General features: G+C 34.2%; 1 pseudogene across 1 annotated transcript in view; it reads left to right on the top strand.

Moving 5' to 3' along the window:
- The first annotated feature begins 351 nt into the window (after window positions 1-351).
- The window catches only part of LOC145816181 (protein kinase and PP2C-like domain-containing protein), an 82,767-nt pseudogene continuing 69,180 nt past the window's right edge, over window positions 352-13,938 (top strand). The window contains exons 1-3 of the transcript XR_014358635.1: window positions 352-928; window positions 12,446-12,478; window positions 13,283-13,370. The product of XR_014358635.1 is annotated as a protein kinase and PP2C-like domain-containing protein (transcript). The remainder of the gene's footprint in view (window positions 929-12,445; window positions 12,479-13,282; window positions 13,371-13,938) is intronic.

Here is a 13,938-nt window from a genome sequence, read left to right as displayed (position 1 = left end):
TTTTAAGTATTGGCCAAATAATTTGTTATGGTTCAGATATATATGGCCATCCAAATTTTTTTGAAATTAAAAAAAATAAAATCATTATTTTAAAACATAAAATAAAAAATATTTAAAAAATTTTTTCTTTAAATAAAATTTTAAAAAAAATTTAGTTATGAGTTTTGAAAAGAATTTTAAATTAAATTTTGAGTTGTGTACTTAGTTATACATTTGAAAAAGAATTTTGAATTTTTTTCTTAAAATTACAATTTCAAAAGAATTTGGTTACCATAATTTTTATTAGAATTTTGAGGGGTGTGTTTGGCACCAACAACGGCTATATCTTTTTATCCTCCTCTCTCCTCATTTGCGATTTAGCTCACATCCCGAACCCACTATCGCTCTCTGCAAAGTTTTGGTTAGGGTTTCTCTCTCTCTCTCTCTATAGAATGGACGGCGAGAACTCCTCCTCCTCTTCCACTTTCTTCACATTCCCAACCAATCCGCCTCCATTCCTCGCCTTCTTCGGCAACGGAACCCCCAATTCAACGTCCTCTCCGTTCTCTTCTCCCCAACGATAGATCCAGCATCGTCCCCCGTCAAATTATGTGAATTCACCATGTCTCTCACTCCATAAACGTTGAAGATTCCCAAAACGGCTTCGAAGAAAGAGAGATTTGAAGAGAAACCTGCACAGAGAAGAGAGGTGAGAAGCCATGGGAGGGCAGGGAAACCCTAGAGAGAGAAACAGAGAGGGGGAGAGAGAGAGGGGGGAATGGGGGAGGGGAGAGAGAGACGTTTAGGGGAAAAAAAGTTTAAAACAACGATTGGGAGGAAATCGCTTCTTCCTGCTGTGGCGGCATCCACCCGGATGTCGTCTGCGCTGAGTCGGCGGCTGGGGATTGGGAGGTCACGGAACATGTCCATTTTCGCCACAATTGACAAGGTTAGTAATTTTACATACATAATATGTGCTATATATTTACATATATACATATTAATTGTGCCAAATTTAGTTGTTTGAATTCTCAACTTGTATCTGTAGAATTTGTGTGAAATTCTCGTAGAACATTCTGGTAATCTCGTAAATTCCCTACTCTGAAATTGATTGCACTGTGGTTTCCTTTTCATTGATTTTTTTTTTTCTTTGTTTCTTTGTGTCTGAAATTGATTGCAGTTTGCAAGTATCTTTTTCGCCTTTATTTTGAATCCTGCAATCCCAAATCACATTGTTGTTAACCTAAGATAACATGGACATAATAAAAACGGAATAAAAACGATAGTTCATATATATACCGGAAATCTTGAATTACACTTGTTGGTGCCATTGACTGCTCAAAGTTTGACAGGTTCAGCCCTTTGATCCCCACGATGCTGTGTCTTTCTGAGAGTAGATTAACAAATTAATACACCATGGTTTTGTTTTTCCATATCAAATTCTGATAATATTCATCTTTTCAATGACAAAGCCCCAAAGGGTAATCTATCAACAATAGAAAATTTTCTGTGTTTTACATCCAATTTTTGTTTACATGATGGAAACAATCAAATCACACTAAGTTAGGTAAGCTACCAAATATCATACAAACCAAGCAGATAATGAAGATTTTAGTCTTTCAGTTTAATGGGTGCGTGGCTTGCACCCATTACACAAAGATTCAATTAGAAAACTGGCCCACCAATAAATATTATATCTATATTATGTTGTGGTTTGGCAAAAAAAATTTTAATTGGCTTTTTAGAGTTGAGATTTTTTTTAGTTGGGATTAAAAAGTTTGTTTGGGTTGATTATTTTAGTTTAATGGGCTTGGGGTATAGGCTTTTGAGAATCTAAAATGCTTTTGGTTTACTATGATTATCTCTTTTGTGACTTGAGGAAAAGTTGCAGACTTCAAGGATTGCATTAGGGGGACCAACCTTTCATAATTTGATTTTGGGGAATCCATTTCCTTGAAACCCTAATCTCAACCTTATGTACTTAGTACTAGTTTCCATAAATCCTAATCTCAACATTATGTCCTTTTGTTACATTATTTATTTATACAGCCGGATCTATTTAAAAATAAAAATTAAATCATGTTTCAAAAAAAAATGTATCAAAACTTGACATGGCATGATAATCAAACTTGCTCACCCTAATAATGGAAAATTTCGGTGGATACATATGTAAATATAAGTTGGTGTTAATTTTGCAATTTGATGTTGATGGCAGTGGTTTAATAGGCCCCCATCCTTATCAATAAATATGTGCTATATATTTACATATATACATATTAATTGACACAATTGACGGGGTTAGTAATTTTACATACATAATATGTGCTATATATTTACATATATACATATTAATTGTGCCAAATTTAGTTGTTTGAATTCTCAACTTGTATCTGTAGAATTTGTGTGAAATTCTCGTAGAACATTCTAGTAATCTCGTAATTTCCGATTCTGAAATTGATTGCACTGTGGTTTCCTTTTCATTGAATTTTTTTTTTTTCTTTCTTTCTTTGTGTCTGAAGGCAGTTTGCAAGTATCTTTTATCTATGTCTTGGCTGTTTAATTATCAGTCTTAAGTATTTAAGAGCTTGTTTAGTACATGATGTACATCGAATTCTGTTCTTTTATTTTTTTAGCAAGAGAAAAAAAGCTCGAGATATATATATATATTGCATGAGAAGAAGAACATGTTTTGTCCTCTTTTTGATAACCAAGTCTATTTATTTCATCCATGAAAGCCATTGACTTCCATTCTTAAATGAATGATCAAGTTATGTTGGCTTTTATTAGTGGGAGTTTTCAGAGGCCAACTGTTAATGGTGAACTGTGGAAGCGTATGTGCCTTTGTTACTGATCTGTCTGACGTAACTCATGCTGTATTTCCATTTGCATATGAAGTTGGCAACTAAGATGTAGTGACTTGTGACTCCTCCCTCATCCTTGTGTTGTTTCGTAAATAATCCCACATTTGGTACTGCAAAAGTTGCTCAGAATAGCTAATCCCACGTGACCCCTTTACCTACATATGAGGGATTATTTTGTCCTAGGGGTGGGACAGTTAAACCGGGGATAACTCTTTTGCATGTGAATGACTAAAATGCCTTTGCCTGGCTTACACATTCGGGGGTATCTTATCTGCCTAATCCAAACCGAAATCAAACATAGCCGGTGTAAAGTGGTGACTGTGCTCCTTTTTTTGGCACCTTGCTAATATATTTACTTGTCAAAAAAAAAAAGGGAAGAAGAAAGAAATGGGCCGGAGTCTTTAGTGATTTGTTTTTGGTGATGCATCTAGGAGCACAACAGAAGAATCTTTAATGGAGGTGTAGTTTTTATTTTGGAGTCGAAACATTTGATATTGAGCCCTTTTTTGGATTACTATTGTGTTATGTCTTGATATTTTGGAAATTTCTTGTGTCGGCATGTTCGTATCATGCGTAGTTTATGGGCAATAACATGATCTTTACTGGTTTAGATAGTCTAGTTCCTTGAGTTGTTGGAGCTTCTGTATAATGGTGGCCCTAATTTTGTAGGCATCTCTTTTGAAAATGAGACTTTAAACAGTATGGTTTCAAAGCTTGGTCATAAATGGCAATAGTGGACCAGAGTGATGGTCTCTATATTCATTTTAGCAGGGGAATTAGACAACGCATTTGACATCAAAGTTTCTTTGAATCTATTTTATCTGTACAGAAATGAAAATTCTCTTTGCATGGAATTAGCTGAATGTCTTTTCTTTCTAGTACAATAAAGCTTGGTTGCAAAACCAAAATGCTGATATTCATAGAAATAAACTTTTCATAAAAAACTGAAAATTGCTCGTAAAATGTTTGGGATGGTTATTATTATTTTGAATTTATTGTCGACAGCAATATAGTCTAAAAAGAACAAAAGGTTATTATTCTTTTAGCCTTATTGTTGAGTTTTTAGAATCCAAAAGCACATGCATAAAAAATTCTCGAATTTCTTTGAGAATAAGTAGATAAGGAGAAGAGGTGAACCAATATCAGAATAACTGGAAGATCTTTTGGAATATTAGTTTCTAATTGCTATGACCTTTATTTTGAATTGTTTTACTTGTGTTAAAATGTTGAGTTCATATGACAACGTTATATTTTGTCTATGATTATTTTATAGTACAAAAGAATATCAGCTTTGAAACTGTTCTAAGTGTGCTTTTGCTGTAATAGCGCTGTTGGAAATTATTTTAATATGCATTAATAAATCTTCTTCTGTGCTTCAAGTGTTCACCTGTCTTTCAAAGTTTTTTTTGCTATTTCCATTGCATTTGTGGCATGTTTACTAGATATTCCTTTTTCGTAGTCTTTTTAAATGTCGTGCTGCAACAAAATTTTGATCCTTGTGCATGATATTGCATTAGAAAGCATTGCAATTTTAGGCTATTTACCTTTGTGGAGATGCTTTTCTTATTTTTGTGTCGATTTTTAATTAAGAATTTGGATTATCTTCTTTATTTTTATTTTGTATATTCTTTTCAATGATGACCAAAATTCTTTCAAACCTGATCGTCTCTTGTACAAACTTTATGAGAAAACAGGATTTTATAACAATGGAAAAAGGAAATGACAATTGCAATTTCATTTTTAACATACGGTTCCCACCATACTTATAAAAGTAGCATGTGCAACCCTCTTCAAATTCTTTTGTCAACAGAATGTTCATTTTTTTGGATGTTGTACCAGTCTCAGTTACCATCCTTGTGCTGTGTCTTGATAGTCTTCTTTTTTTAATCTTCTTTCCAAGAGGATGAAATAATGAATAAGTTGCGCATCTTTTGATTTGTCCTTTGAACTTTTTTTTGATAAATAATTTATCCTTTGAACTTTTCATCCTTGAGATCCCACTTATCTGCTAACTGGGGGTTGAAAAGTTGCATGGCCCATGGTTAGCCAAATTCTCCCCATGATTATTCTTAGATGGATGACGGTGGCATGAATATGCAAGTGGTTATTGGATTAGGAGTTGTTTCTGGATTTTATTTTTTGTTTTGTGGAGATGCATTTTCTTTCTGTGTTTTCTTACTTGTAGAGGATGCCTCATCCTTGCCTCTTTTTTGATCTATTCAATAAATTCTGTTTTTGCTGATCAAAAAAAAAAAAAAAAAGTTGTCATTTGAATTCAGAGGTGGTTGATTGGTTTTGAATGGTATAATTTCTTCTTTTCCTGATGTTTATTGTTTTTTACTCTCCGAGGTGCATTCTTTACAGAAAGCTGTATAGGGTACAAGCTTCAGTTCACAAGTCAAGCTCACTTATAAATGGTGTAGAATTCAATTTATTTGATGAGCTTGCTAAGGCTTGGTTTGGCTTAGTAAGCCATGATTGCTTTGATGGTTTTATTTATATATTTAAGTCTTTATGTGGAATTTTATTTGTACCATTGAAGTAGGAAAAGATTGATGCTACTTTTTGCAGTGAAGCATTGTTGGAGGATAATTTAAGAGCAACCCACCATTTGCCTTGATGAGTTTGGATCATTGAATATTATGCAAGCTGAGTCAGTTTATTATGCTAACTTGTGCTAGATGAAGGTGAAGGTTCCCACTTCATCTAGACTGTAAATGAGATGAAGCCGGCAAAGTACAAGGAGCTTGAGCTTGGTTCAGTAGCATAGGAGCTAGGCTCAATCTCAGCTTAGACTTGTTTTGACAAGTAAAATTCATACAAAGCCGGTTTTTGGAGATAAGCCACTACTAATTCGATATTTCCTGGAGACGTTTCTTTGATTGACTGGAGTGTAGTTTTTGATTCTCTCTTCTTTTTTTCACTTTTTATTTATTTTTTTACAAGATGTAGTTAAGAAGTTTAGCTTTTCTCTGCTTCTCTTTCTTTGGCTTCTTGCTTTGCACTTCAACTTTTCAATGAGAATCTTGAGGGTCCATTTGATTAAGTAAAAAATATGATGGAAAACAAAAGTGATAGATAGTGAAGTGAAAGAAAAGGTGAAAGGAAAATTTATTTTCTCATTTGCATTTGGTTTAATTTTTTGTGAGAAAGTTACAATAGTTGGCTACTTTAATGAGAGAAAAAAGTGACTGTATTTTTTTGTAAAAATCTAGAAGCAAAGTTGCCATTCTGGTGTGGGTTGTATAAGATATTTTACTTTGTTGTATTTTCCACCCTTCTCCTGCTAAACAAATACATGAAATTAAATAGTTGAATTTTTGTTCTCTTTCCCCATCTTCATCCTGTTCAAACTCAGTCTGAGTGATTGTTGTTTCTTCAGCAGTCACTTGCTTTGCTGACATCAACTGTTCGTTTGAAATTATTTTGCAGTGGTATCCCCCTAATGATTGGCTAGTGGGGTCATCCTTGCCCCCTAAATTCAGCCCAACCATTATTGAATCAACACTCAATGAGCTTACCCCAAACAATGTTAGGTGAGTTCATTGTTGCTCCGAGAAGCTCTAACTTACTATATTACTGATACATATGTTATGATTGACACTTCCTTCCCTTTATATATTTGTTTTGTCCAGGACGTACATTTAGTATCGATGATGCAAAATGTCCTTAATTTTGGCATTAGTAAATAGGCTAATGAAGTATCTGTTCAAAAACATGCTAATGAAGCATTTAGACTTCAGTTTACACAGAGCATACAAGATCACTCTGTGCATGCCTTCAATACTTGTTATACATTGCATGTCTGTTTTAGTTATTATTAGAGAGGTCCATTACATGCTATGAACAAATAACAGAGACGGGAGTTCGCAGCTCAGATAAATAAATGATTGCATGTTGTTCTTATATACCTACTTTATTGAAAAGACACATGGAAAATGCTTCATCTTCAGTTGGATCAGAAACTATCTAGAGAGTAATGTGACTAATAAAGTTTCTGAAAGAATTGTTGTCTTTGCGAGTTAAATATCGTAAGTGTCAATATAGTCAATAATAAGACAATTTGCATGTCGCTGTGCATACAGGATCCAAATGCCATTGTTTCAAGTATGCTCATAACATGTGGTTTGGCTGGCATAATATGAAAGCATGTTTAAGGTGAATGTTCATTTATTTCATCTAGAAATTTAGGATGCTAGGAACTATCCAGAAAGGATGGGAAAACTGAAATTTAGGCAATCAACAATGTCTTGCCTTGCTACTTGAAGGTTTGATTTCAGTAGAATATTCAAAAACTTGATTAACGTCTGCTAATTTGTCATTGGATTTTACAGTAATTATGGGTATTGTGAGTGGTCAATTCATCTTTCCCTCCTCTCAATTTAGTACATAGCTAGTGTATTTACTGGTAAAACTTCATTAGTACACTTGCCCAAATGGAAGGTAATGATATTGAGGACATTTCTTTCACTTGGCAATTTTGATGTTGAATAGATGTTTAGACAATAATGAATACTTGTTGACTATGCTCTTATGTCCATTCTTGCCCAACAATTGTTGGGACACTTGCAAAAGTGTTCACCTTTATTGACTCAAGTACGTGCAGTAGTCCAAGGGCATTACTCCTCCTTGTCAAGGAATTTTTATATGGTTATTATTTTAGGTTAAGTATGCTATATAAGTGAATTCACTTTCATTATTGTACATCACATTCCATCCCACATCGTCTAGGTAGGAGAAGTTCCTGGGCTATATAAATGAGTTCATATTCCTTCCAAGTAACAACATGCTTTAAACCCTTGAGGGCCTAGCTCAAAGTAAACAATTGTTATGATTTGAGATGGGTGTTATAGTAGCAGAAGCTGTTAGAATATTTCCTTATTTAGATTAGATTGTGATTGTGATTGTGATTGATTGATTGTGATTCCTTAATCAATCAGTCAATCAATCAATATAAAAGGTGATTCCTTAATCATTGCCTTAGGGCTTCCTTTTGTAATAGTTGATTGATTAATATAAAAGGTGATGATTTCATAATCATCACTCAAGCTTTGTATTCTCTTAAATTATATGGTAGCCAAAACCCTAAAAACCGTCACTCACACAGCCGCTACCACCAACCAGCCATCACCTATCACCACCCATCCTGTATCGCTGGTCCCTGAGTCTCTGTCGGAACCAACCAAGGTCCCATATAGCTGTTTCGACTTCAGCCGAATGCCCCTCTGGCCTAGTCGACCCTTGTGAGGGTTGTCCTAGCCTCTCTTTATGTATTTCGGCTCCTGTGGATGAGTGTTTGTGGGTTGCCCATCTTCTGTTGCCTTAAGTTTCTTTCCCTCTACCTATGTTACACGGAGTCTTTGGAATTTCGAAGGTACCTGTGTCGAGACAACACGGGTACGGGTGCGGGATACGGCTTCTTAGAAACGGATACGGCAGAAGAATCGAAAGAGAAGAGAGCAAGGAGAGAACCTGGCCTTTGACTTCAATCGGTTGCAGATCATCGATCGATCTGTGAAGCTTGATCTGCGAAGTCGATGTACTGTGCTTCGTCGTCTTCCCCTTTGATCTCGATCTCGGACTCTCTTCGTCGTCTTCCCCTTCCGTCGTCTCTGCGAAGTCATTGCTCTACCAACCAATTTTCTAGGTCTTCCCCTTCCGTCGTCTCTGCGAAGCTAACACAATTTTTATTTCTATAGGTCTCTGACTTTTCTTTTTAATATAATTTGAATTATATATAATATAAATTGTATTAATATAATATTATTCATATTATATAATATTATTTATTCAAAAAAATATTATATAATGTAATATATCATAAATAACATAACTTTTATGTTTAAAATTAAAATAATTTATTTTATCATATATAATATAATTTATTTTATGTCTAAAATAATGTTTATAATTTTTATTCATTATTTATTTGTTATTTTTTTAATAAAATTTGTTATTCCTTAAACTTTTTAAGCTCATATTCATATAATAAATATATTTAAAAATAACTATTTAACGTATCTCCGTATCCGTATCCGTATCCTAATTTGGATCCGTATCCACGTATTTTTAATTTTTAATTTTAAAGTGTCCGACCCTTAGATGCACACCCGTACCCGATATCCGCACCCGAGTCCGTGTAACGTAGATTACTGTTAGGAATCTCTCTCTCTCTCTCTCTCTCTCTCTCTTTTGATAAATACTATTAGGAATCTCTTTCTTTTATTTCTTGATTGATTTGCCGGAAGAATTTAGCTTATGGGTTGATGTATAATTTGGCCTTTTTCCCTATTATGTAATTTTTGCCCGGGATTTCTCCTTGTGTCTCGTTCTGGATTTTATCTATCGGGAAGAGGAAAATTCTCCTTCATTATTCCCCCTTGATATACAACATGAACAAAATAAAGTTGGTTGTCTTAAGGGTGGTCATGTTGAATTCTCAAACTATTTAATCTTGGATTAGAAAACTTAGGCTGTCATTGATTTAGTAGTACTGGAGGGCCAACATCAATCATTATATTCTCCTATGTGTTGGAGGGCTAACAAGAATTTGAATCAAATGGAAATTGATTGGATGGGATTTTGGTGTGCTGAGAAGTTGATGTATAAATGCATAGGAGGACTAGCTCCAACCTTCAAAATCACAATTGAAGAAATAATACCTATTGGGAGCAAATATCAATCATTTTATTCCTCCTTTGTGTCTGCTTAGCAAAATCGTAGAAGAAATAATAATGCATATTGGGAGCAACTAGAATGGAAAGAACCCTCCTTGTGTGACTTGACTGCTTAGCAAAATCATAGAAGAAAAAATACATATGAAAGCAATTCAAATCCAAACAAAAGTATAAAGAAAAATCTTAGCCACAACATATCCAATTTTTTATAGGAAAACTTTTGACTTGAAGGATAGCTAAGGGAGAAGCTTGAAAGAAAAAATCTTCCATTGTATGAAAATTGTGAGTTTTTAATCAACTTTGTTTCCATCTATTAAAAAACTGAGATCTCAAGTGGAAGCAGACACCCAATCTCCAGGGATTTTCATGGCTCGAGCAGTGGCCAACGATTTTGCAAAGTCTAAGGTGGTTTTAACTTGGATTTTGGATGGGATTGGTCTTTAAGTCATCTCATTTATAAATACTCGTTCCATCCCCAACTGTTTGTCAATTTTCAGCATTCATGCCTTTTAGTAGGGTCAATAAATAATGTATTTTTTTCCCTACAAATTGAAAGAAAGAATAAATAAAAAAACATAGATAATTTTTTTGGGATGTTTGGAATAGTTAAATTGGACCAGCAATTTTGTATGGGAGGAGAATTAAACTAGTTGTAACCAAAATAAATTTGTCAAATAAGAGAAGCATCCATATTCGCTTGCACTATCAATAGATTAATATGCGTTTTACATCACTTTAATACATTTCAAGTTTGTTTTGGTGATTTCCTAGTCAATGGTGGATCGCGTTTAATTTGTGGTGAATTCATAGAGTATCATGGATGCTTGATACTCTACCAACCATTCAGGAACAAACATCACCGATTTCTAGTGGTATAAGAAACACGCTAACAAGTTTTAGGATTCAACACCTAAGGCATATGAACTGGGTTAGGGTTGGGTTGCTTCTTTTTTTTTTTTCCCTTACTAATGGTGAATTGGTTGGCTACGGGGTCCTGTGGTTTTTGTACATTTTGATTTTCGACAGGAAGAAGCAAAAAAGAAAAGAAAAAGGGAATCCTTTTGTGTGTCTAATTGATTATTATATTGATTGCAGAATTGATTGGCATAAAGCAAATGTGTACTGGTTTAATTGAATAAAATGAACAATTCATAATCTCTGTCATGTTATGTTATCAATCCTAAGCAAATTCTTTTCCATTTTGAGGGCTAAATCTCCTCTAGACCTTATTCAAGTGCCAAACAACATTTTAAGTGTGAAGCATTAGCACTTTATCGGAATCACTAAGTCTTTAGCATTGTCAAATTAATTTTTGATTTGAAATGTTACTGCAGTAGTCGTTTGACCAAAAGATGTGAAATAAAACCCTGTTTATAGATGAGGGCTTATTAGGGTTATATTTTAAGCCTGGCTAAGAAAGATTTATACAAGTCAACTAAAATTTGGGATATACGTAGATCATGGGATATACGTAGATCATGGGATATACGTAGATTTATACGTAGATTTTGATCCCTAGGAATAGCACTGTATAGTTACCAAAAAGCATGACATTTTGCATTTCAATTGTAGGAAACTTTCACCAGAGTAAATGTTCCCATAGAGTGGCTGCGATGATTTTTTCCACGGCGAAGCATGGCTGGCATTAAGGGCGATACATGTTAGATTAGCACAATGTAAGAATAGAGTGTCCGTGTCGTGTCCGTGTCATGTCCCGTGTCTGTGTCCGTGCTACATTTTGCCTCTGTCAGATGGCGTGTTTTATGCCAAAGTTTGTGTTAAGAGTTGTTGGACTCCAGTTGCTGGTCTAGAGTGAGCAAGTGAGGATGTAGTTTAAGAAGTGTGTCCTTAATGCCTCTTTTGTTGTCTATGGAAGGAGAGGTATAGGACTTCATTTCAAGGAGTGAGGTGTTTGTGACCATGAAAGCATTTTTTTCCCTTCTTTTAAGCAGTTTATTTGTGCGGCCTATAGGGTTTGCTGCAATCATTGGACTTTTTTGGTCAATTCTAAAGATATTTTTTGTGTGTCATTTTTGCTTCTCTGCATGTACTCCGGTTTGCACCCTGTTGAAGCTCTTTTGGATTTTTCTTATTTACAAAACTATGTATATTTTTTGTTGGCTCTTCATGAGACTCATTGCCTTTTACGATTTTCAATAAAAAATGATCTTCTTAAAGTTGTAGATTGCTGTTTATTCTTCCATCCTTGGTCCATGCAAGGTAATACGGGACATTGGGACGTATATCACCTAAGTATGCATCTCTAAAAGTTCCAACATGGTTTATTCAACAGGGAATGATCTCACAAGGTTGGATCTTCCTGTTTAAATTAAACTACGTAAAAATGTTTTTACTTCTCTTGTCACCCTGTTCAAACTGCGTAAAAATGTTTTTACTACTCTTATCACTCCTTCCGTTTTTGAGAGACGCAACTAGTTGTTTTCTGAAAGTCAACATTGTAGATCCATTATAATTTGAATTGAGATTTTTTGGCATGGCAGTAAATGCAGTAGTTTTGACTATTAAGTTTCATACATTGTCAGTCTTGTACTCTTGTTATGTTCTTTCGAGGCTGGCTATTATTTGGGATCAATATTTATGCATCAAGTGGCATACCATGTCCATTGAAGGTATGCAAGGAACTAGTTATGTCCTAAGGCATAAACATTTTTTCATTAAAATGAAGGCCATAAACATAAGAATAGTGCGAATGTTGCTGCTAACTATAACATGTGTTTTGATTCATTCCAATATAGGAAGTGAATGCTTGGTAATAATGTATAAACTTGTTTCTAGATGATAGAATTTCCTGATCATTATCTTTGTTAGTAATTGATGCATATCTACTTATTTTTCATTTTACGTTAGAATTGCAAGCTGGATTCATATGTTCGTTATTAATCTGTTACCCAATTATTTATTTTGCAGAAAGCAATCTGCAAGGACCCAACTGATTCAAAGGTTAGTATTGAACTACTCCTTTTCATGTATCATTTGTTAATGTGTTAATTTTTTTAGAACTTTTTTTTTTTGAGTCTATAATCTGTATTTTCTTTCTGAAGGCACTAGGGGAAGAAAAGGAGATAATATATTGAATTTTATTTAATATATATTTATTTATTTTCTAAAAAATGGAGAGTTGTTTCAACAATGACGTAATAGTCATATAAGCACTGTTGACTGGAAGTTGTTTTCTCATCCGTCAATAATATGAATCTTATGATTCCAACGTTTATTGTAATCCTTTTCCTACATCCTATGTTTGAGTTGTTAGTTGGATGATATGTGGTTGTACTCATTAATTGTGAGGGTCATGTCCTGTTGGAGTTCATGCTGCTGTAGTTGTGCAGACATTGTGTTTCATTCTTCAGGGAAAACAAATTTTTTTGCAATATGGTGTTTGTATTGGACATGAATGCCATTTTTCTTCTTCGTCTTCTTCTTTTATCAAGGTGGTTGTGTTCAACACCATTTTGTAATGGATATTGACATGCCATTGTGTCCTTGATATGTGTTTCATGTTGCAATATTTATCACATTCTAACATCTCACGTACGTAGATGCCTAAACCTCAGGCCTAGGTTTAATTATAGACCAATAGGCATGGTCAGAATTTCATATGTGGTGGTGTAGTATGTTTGTTCCTTAGGATTGATTGACATTTGTCATAGATTGGATATATTGATGCTTCTAGTTTCGTACAATCTATAATACACTATGCTGAATGTTTTCTTTTCTTCTGCTTTTCTTATATATCTGATGTAGGAAGTTCCACCGCTCGATGTACCAGAACTTTTGGCATATTTAGTTAGGCAATCTGGGCCATTCTTGGATCAAATTGGTGTTAGAAGAGGTAAGCAATTCTCTTGAGTTTTGATTTTGATCTTATAATGAAGTGATCAATAAAGGTATATATATATATATATATATATAGAAATACACATAGTTTAGTTCCTATTAATGGGGTTCTAGGTACAGAGCTGACCTTTAATCATTATGTACAAAGTTGCTGCCTTGTATTCACACTCACTACTTCAAGGTTATTAGGCCTGCATTTAAAACCACTAAACCAATTGTCCCCTTTAAAGTACACCCACTTCAGTCCCAATTAGTGGAATATGTATATATGTTTGTCAGGATAATTTGTATTGAGGATGATTGATGTAGTTTCATATATGTCATGTGACAAAATCTTTGCTTCACAACTTTAGATGGTCCTTTAGATAAGCTTTACTGCACCAATTGAAACTAGTTTGGCAGAAGTAAAATTCAGGACTGCAGCCTTATGTAATACAGATGCCTTACAATTGAAGTTATCAGAAATGTGCTACAAATTTGAACACCAGAACTACTTTACAAAATGGTTTTTTTCTTTATCAATGTATGATTGTCTGCTTTTTGCTATATTCTAGAACTATCTG

Source organism: Camellia sinensis, unplaced genomic scaffold (assembly GCF_055761805.1).
Source record: "Camellia sinensis isolate YWXY unplaced genomic scaffold, ASM5576180v1 Unanchor3, whole genome shotgun sequence".
Classification (NCBI taxonomy): Eukaryota; Viridiplantae; Streptophyta; class Magnoliopsida; order Ericales; family Theaceae; genus Camellia; species Camellia sinensis.
This window is presented reverse-complemented; position numbering and strand designations above follow the sequence as displayed.